The sequence below is a fragment of the Astatotilapia calliptera genome, chromosome 12 (assembly GCF_900246225.1).
Source record: "Astatotilapia calliptera chromosome 12, fAstCal1.2, whole genome shotgun sequence".
Taxonomy (NCBI): Eukaryota; Metazoa; Chordata; class Actinopteri; order Cichliformes; family Cichlidae; genus Astatotilapia; species Astatotilapia calliptera.
Window position 1 is genome coordinate 29,862,528 of NC_039313.1, and position 7,888 is coordinate 29,870,415.

Consider the following 7,888-nt stretch of genomic DNA (forward strand, 5'->3'; position numbering starts at 1 on the left):
ACCGACTCATCATTTCCAATATTATTTGAGTGTCATGTGTGAGATGCACAAGAAAAGAGTGTGAAAATGAAGGAGGTCTCCGTGCAAACATGCCATGTGTCTTCACTAGTCATATATTACCTGGCATGACAAGGCTACATTCCTTGAGACTGTCAGCATAAGCATAAGAATGTGGAAATTTATTCTCCTACAACTCCACGTGCTTCGTTGCATGACCTTGATTTTGTCTCTTTTTCAATTGATAGCCAGGAGGGGGGTTGGGGGGATAGATACAGAAAGTAAAAGTGATGGTTGAATGAACACAGGCTTGGTGCATCTCTCGTGTGAATTTGAGCTTGTCTACTGTGATATAAGCAAAGATAGCAGATGTGAGCCATGGCTTTTTCCTCCTGCATTTCTCTATGCACAGTAATGTAACTGCATTGGCATGGGAAAAAAAAGAAGCTTTTGCTTAATTAATTATATTTGCACTTGTGAAATTACCTTATTCACTTCTGTAGGAACCTGTAAGTAAATACACAAATTTCTCCTCCTTAAGGAGTTAGCCAATCTCAGCGAAACTTTGCACAAACATTGTCACACATACAGCGATTGTTGGCATCTGAATGTTTTTTTAAAAAAAAGATTTATTATAAATCCAAATTCTTTTGCTTTTCGTCTTAATCATCCCCTGTGAATGTGATATTACATTCTCTGTTTGTCTTTGTGTCTTGCATTAATGTATGTCACCCCTAATTAACTTTACAGTCCCCAAAATATGTATCCAGGATGTAATTTGTTTAACTCACCACTAAATATGGGATGAAAAGCATGAATTCCTTTACAGGATAAATGTGTAGTACGACAAGACTGGCTTGCATACCATTTATACTATATAATAATTTTAAGCAGGTATGTATGAATGGGTATGAAATGGTTTTCATATTGACAAATATGTGAAATTACATTAATATAAAGTCAATTATACTGTAAGCATGCAGCACGTGAATTAGCGAGGGCCAATTTTTGAATGAGCTAATGGACATGACTTTCTCACACTAGCCAAGATAAACTCTATCATAACACATGTGTACTACATGAAAACACTGTGAAAATCATTGTGTATTTTTGTGGTATCAGTATGAATTTGACACATGCTCCAAGAATCTGTGGTAGCACCCTAGATATTGCTATCAGTATATTTTTGTAAGCATGCAATAAATTTTAAAAGGAAGACCCAAATGCAAACTCTGAGACCAAACGTCAATTAACAGGAAATGAACCTCTGTTTAGGTTTTAAATAAATCCATAAAATAAACCAGTACAAAGGCAAAACGAAATAAACAAGGAGGACAAACAGATACTCCAACAAAGAACAAAGAGAAGACAGTGTTTTAAATGGTCACAGTCATACTGAAGTTTATTCAGAGGAATGAAACATAGGTGAAAATAATTGAGTCAGTGGTAGACAGGAAGTAAATATAAAACTAGGGCCCAAGAAACAGGAAGTAAGAAAGTAAATCAGGAAGCAATTAAAAAGAACTTGACACAGTAGAACACTGGGAGTAGCTGAAAAAGAAAACAAAGTAGATGGAAATAATAAAGTCTAATCACAGTCTCAGGAACTCTAATTACAAAAAAAAAAAAAATGCTGGAACTAAAAATTACTTGTTCAAGATATTAATGAAAAGTCAAACTGGAAAAATATAAACAAAGCAGGAACCAAATAGAGAACATTATAAATCGAATCTAAGACTCACTTGAACCCTGGGCTCAAGGACGCTGAAATGACAATATTATTTTTTTTCCTTTTATAAAGAATGCTCAAGTTAATTCTCCACTAAGGAAGGTGAAAAAAAGGAAGTTACTAAAGCAACTTTCACAAGGATTTATAGAATTTCCAGGTTTTATTATTGCCAGCATTCTTCTCAAGCAAAAATGGCTGTTTGTATGCAGCCCTAGGCAGTAAGAGTGAGAGAATGAGAGATCCAAAATGTGGCATTTATACAAAGATTCTGGGATGACAGAAAAACACTGTCTTAGTGCAATACTATCAGATATCCAGCACCTTTAGGCTCCTGCCAGGTTTCACTGGATGGTGAAAATTTAAATGCAGAATTTAAGATGTTCCATTGGGAAAATGAGAATACATCATCTAGAACATAACTCTTCAACTTTTCCGGGCATTGCATACCTCTTTCCCGAAATGAGCGTCAAAGATGTAGGAAAGTACAAGTAAGAAAGCGCGACATCAATGATCCGTGCAAGTGGTGGTAAAGAAAGAGGAAAATGAGTGGATGACAGAAAACTGGATCAACACAAGACACATGGAACACAGGATAGTCCCGCAGACACTGGAAGCCACAAGGTTAAGCACCTTTACCACAGGGAATGAGCCAGTACTCACAGTAGTAGGTCCCTTTTGGACAGTCTTGTAAATAAATGTGGCTGATTAATGGTGGTTGGCAAGTCTCTCATGCTAGGGCCATTTTAGCACATTATCATGTACAATTCCACCTCCACATATATGATTAGGAATTTAGTGCCTTTCAGACCATGCTCCTGGGAAAGGGGCACAGGTGCCTGACAATGATAACAATAGAATAACTGCAATAGGAGCAGAGCTGAGCAATGTGGGCCTACTCCAAGCATGTGGAATATATACAAGAGTCTGGGAGACAAAACACCATGGAGTAGAATCCAGTTTGTATTCCCTCTCAGGCTGTACATAAGTCTGTAAGTTGTTGTGGAAGTTTTCCATTTAAATAAAGCCTGCAGACAAGCAGTGAGCAGTAGCTAACATTGTTTAATCAAAACAAAGAACAGAAAACCAAGCTTGGTGGAAAGCCTGCATGATCGTGGGGCAGACGGTCAGCAGAGTCTCACTGAGCCTAACATGGCTCTCAGTTAAATACCTTCTCCAGGAACAAAAGGCAGTACACAGCTGTTTCACACCTTAAGGTTCGCACTCCCTTGCTACCTCCCAGAGTCCTCGAAGAGACAAAAGACTCTTCCTGTGGACCTGTCTGCTTCCCCCCAACTTCCTTACCAGACCCCCACCATCTGTCTAACTGTATGAGTGTGAGACATGTTAAAATCCAGTGGCACCAAGGCATTATACAATAAAATAATGTGAATAATAGATAAATAAAAGAAATTCCCATACAGAGTGCATGAACCGATGGGTGGACAGAAGACCCTTCACAGAAAAAAAAGGAGAGATAAGCTGAAGCCCACAGCATTGCAGCTGCCAGGACATGAAGCCAGAGCACCTCTTCTGATCCGAACTTCAGCTATGTCATTACCTTAGTGCAGTATAGAATGAAGAATACACTGAGCATAATTAGAAAACTTGTCTATCAGTTACTGGAAAGCTGGTCACAAACAGTGATGTGCTACTTTTTTCACAAGGGGAAAGGTAAGGCAGCGTTAGTTTGAATGGGTCACTAGGCTGTGACAAACGCTCTGGTGTCCCGCTCCATTGTCAGCCACCAGGAAAGGTACACAATGTATCCCAGGGTGACAGGTAACCTTTGTTGTGTTCTACCCCTCCAGCACAGGACCTTTTGGAAAGTTCCAAAAATAATGTGTCGGGGGGGTTGTTGCCCGAGTTTGACTGCTAAAGGTGACTCTAAGACTTTCTATATCAAAGGTTGCATAGCCAACATTTAAAAATATATATGTATATGCTCATCATTCTTTGCCTGTCTGGCTTACCATTCTTTGAGGTAGGCCTATAGTAAAGTACCAAGTTTATACTAAAATCTTTTAGACATCCTAATAAGGTTCCTTCAAGGTTCCTGTTTCCTTCACACAATAAAACAATAAAACAATGGTCAGGCCCATCTAATCAAAGCTGCTTATGTCAATCTCTGTTCCCAATATCATGATATGACTCTGGGTAAAGTATCAAACTTAACTGCAAACTGGTAAGAGGTGTTAGTAGAATTCAGGATGGGCTCTGAAGAAATGAGATCCAACCTCATAGGACCACTTAAAGCTCAAGGTAAGAACTATCAGAAGTCACGATACCTTGCTGTAGCCTGGCTGCTATAAAAGTTTGAAAATCTAAGGGCCCACTATGGCTCCTTCCAGCTCAGGGAGTGGGTTCAATCTCTTACTGGCAGGAATTTGATAGGATCTATCCTCGCTTCACCTTTAGCAAATGTAACCTTTTGGGAAGACAAAATGGGTGTGAAATTGGCACTTTTCTGCCTTCAGAACTACCAGCTCTCCATGAGATGTTGGGGTACTTGGAAAACATGCTGCTCACGGTCCTGAGAGGTAACAACTTTGCAACACAAAGGCAGTCAGTAGTGAGAAAGTGTTCACAGCAGCAGCTCACAGAAGACACCTCCTTTTATCAAAGGCAGAAAGCCAGCAAAAAAGACACAGATCGGGCATATAGCTTTGATAGCAAAGAAAAGATTGAATATGTAACACTCCCTCAGAGCTCACAGAGGTGGGACTATGAGGAAATGTTAACATGCTAGTATTTGCTTATTACTACCAATGTGCAACTGAAGCAGGTGGAAGTGTCATAAATGTTGTAGGTAGTGAGTCATGAATCAAAGGACTGGAAGAAATAATTGTGAACTGGTGATTTTACTATTAGAAAATTCAGGTGTAACTAATATTCTTGCACTTATCATAAATGTATTAAATTGTATGAAAATCCATCCAATAAGGTTTAAAGGACTTCACTCAAAAAATCTCTGTGCGTCTCACTGTAAATGTCGTTGAATGACTCATTCACCTTGTAATGTGTTATCCAAAAAGGAAGGTGTACAATTAAATGTTGTTTTTTTAATTGCCGTCACTCCTAAATGTACATGAGCACATACAGTAGCTCTGTCCTGTACTTACTTAGAACGTTGTCTCAGGCTGACTTATTCAGCATAATATTTCATAAAGGACAGAGATTTATTCTTAGTCATATATAACAGTACAGGGTCACTGCATACAACCTACTCAACCACCCTTGAGATCAAACACCTGTCTTTTTATGTTGCCTTTTTGTTTTACTGTATAACAGTCACTCAGCAGGACAAATTGTCCTGACTTGCCCTGGAAAAGCAGCAAGTCAGTCTTACATAAATATGCCACATTGTTCTCCTTTGGATTGCGAGTAAATATAGGTTGGATTAAAAAAAAACTACAAGGTCAGCTGACAAACAAGCTTTCTTAATTCTTTTTTAAAGTCCCCCTCATTCCTTATTATTTCTAAATCTGATATGATTCCAGGATAGATAAAGTCAATTAGACAAATCTCTTAATTGAATTAAGCAATTTGCCTCATTTCCCTCAGTGGAATCTCTGTTACCAGCATTATGTCAACTGCTTCCTGCTTCTATTGCATGTAACCTATCCTGAACCCCAGAAACTGTTTATGACATGTTCAGGTTTTGGCATTTTAGGTAACTAAGACACCTTTCTTTTTTAAATGTGTAAATCCCACTAAGATTCTACCACAGCTAGCATAGAGGAAATGGGTAAGACACAATGGTTAACTCATTTCCATATCAAAATATTAAGGGTGTTCAGATTTGCCACTAAATTCCAAGCGGTTTTGAAGCTTCTGTTGTTCACAAGCTGAGATGTCATTGTCTGAATTAGATTGGATTAGGACCTTAATCTTTTCTTTCTCTCTCTCTTCTCTCTCATTGCATTTGTCTGAGGAAAAGCACCACAAGCAGTACAATGATGCAGTGCTTTTTCCAGCACAATCAGATTTCATGTATTTCTCAAGACAATTACCATCTAAAGTCATTTCTTTTCAGTAAATGTAACACAATATACCACAAAGTTATTTCAGTATGCTTTATCAGTCAAAATCTCTCAATCCATCTCAGTCGAAAATTAAAATTTGTGTGTTACTCAGTTACTACGTTTATAATGTGAAATCATATAATGAGATCTTTTTACTCTAGATATATATAGATGGTATCATAGTACAGCATCAGTAATGTGTGGTCCAGACCTAGATTGATTGCCTGATGGCGTGTCCAATGTGGCATGTTCCAGTTTAAATCTGGTCTGTTTATAATTTTTTCACAATAACAGTTTTCTGTAGGATATTGAAAGTTTGTGAAAGAGTATAATCAATCTTAGATAGAATCAAGATCTTTCTTCTTTAAGCTTAAAGATAATACACGAGCATTAAAATTGCTGGCCCATGAAAGAATGGCCCTTGTACAACGATTAACCTAAAAAATAAAAAAATAAAACAAAACATGCTGTATTTCTCGGATTGTTTGTAATCTACAGTCTAGGCTAAACTATTCATTTCCTTCAGAAATCTTCTCTTCCAATCAAAAAAGAGAAAAGCCTCTTACTGGAACATATAAATATATGTCTTTTGTTCCCCCCCAGAAATACAGTGCAGATCTTCCTTATCCATTTTACAGGTACTCTGTCCAAATGAATTTCAGATAAGGCAGTCAAATTCATTTGAAGGAACTTGCACATCTACAAGCCGCTTCAAAGTAGCCCTCAGCAGGAAATGAAAGAGGAAGCTGGGTAGCCCTGAGCATGGCATGACACATCTGCCCACTTTTCCAGCTTTGCCTATGAAATTGATAGAAAGTCACAAGGGGTTTAGCCCCAGGGATCTCAATTTGGTTATCCAAGAAGTGGTACACTCTACGAAGAGGGTGAGTTTAGGATATTTTTTATAGAAGAGATTTAAAATGTTAGTGACGCCAGCTGGCATTTTACAACAGACAATACAAATACAATATACAATGTAGTTATCTAAGAGAAATAGGGACTTTTACTCACACTAACATAATCTCTGAATGAGCAACTGGTCTTCTAATATTCTAAACAAAGAGCACCAATGAGCTTAGTGCTTGAATTTTAATCTGCATTGCTGATAACAGCCAACAAAAAAAGACTATAGACAAATTTATGAACTGAACAAATTTCCATCCATCCATTTAATTCCATTTTATTTACAAGTTCAAAAAAACAACAACAGTTGCCTGGAGGCACTTAATGTTGTAAGGTAAGGACCCTACAACAATACAGAGAAACCCCAACAATAAGATGACACCCTACGAGCAAGAGCTGAAATTCTGAGACCACCAAAGTGGAAACCTTTTCCAACTTCCACCTGGCTATGTCTAGAAATTCTGTCCATAAAAATTATGAACAGACTAGAGCTGGGCGATAGAACGATAACGATATGTATCGCGATATAACTTTTACTCGATTGAGAAATTAAGCTATCGCGATAGACTTCGCCGCTCTTGTCCTCAAAAAAAAAAAAAAAAAAGGTCAGCCAATCCAAATTAAGTAGCGCAGAGCCGAACCAATCACAGCCGCAGCGTCACGTCCGCGTGACTTGTTACGTACAGCACAAGTGCCAAGCCGCACGTGTGTTTGTTTGGGAAGCAGCCAGCGGGTAATGGAGCCAGCGCGTAATGGAGGAAATGAGTGTGCCGACTAGAAAAATCAACCGAGCGTGACCGAAGAGAAAACAGATGATGGTTCCAATGCCGGAGAGATTGTCGAACGGAAGAGCCATAGAAGTTCCGTAGTGTGAAGGTATTTCGGCTATTTCAAGTCTGACAAGAAACAGAGTAGCGTGCACTGTAAATTGTGCCGAAAGCAAGTCTGGAAATACAATAAACTGGTGCATGCGTCACACTGCGCCACGTTATTGTTTCGGTGAAATGAATTTCTACAATACTGTTACTGTTAATTCTACTCTCTGCAGTGTTTAAATGCTTACATATACACACAGTTACTGTCCCTCCACACATACGACTCGGTTCTGCTTCTATGCCGCAGCTTTGTTTACTTTTTCCCACCGAGGCTTCTAGACTTCTGATTGGCCAACATTTCGGCACGGTTAGGAATCTAGCTCCACCTGCTGCTTTGGCATGTTCATAGCAGCGTTTTCCTT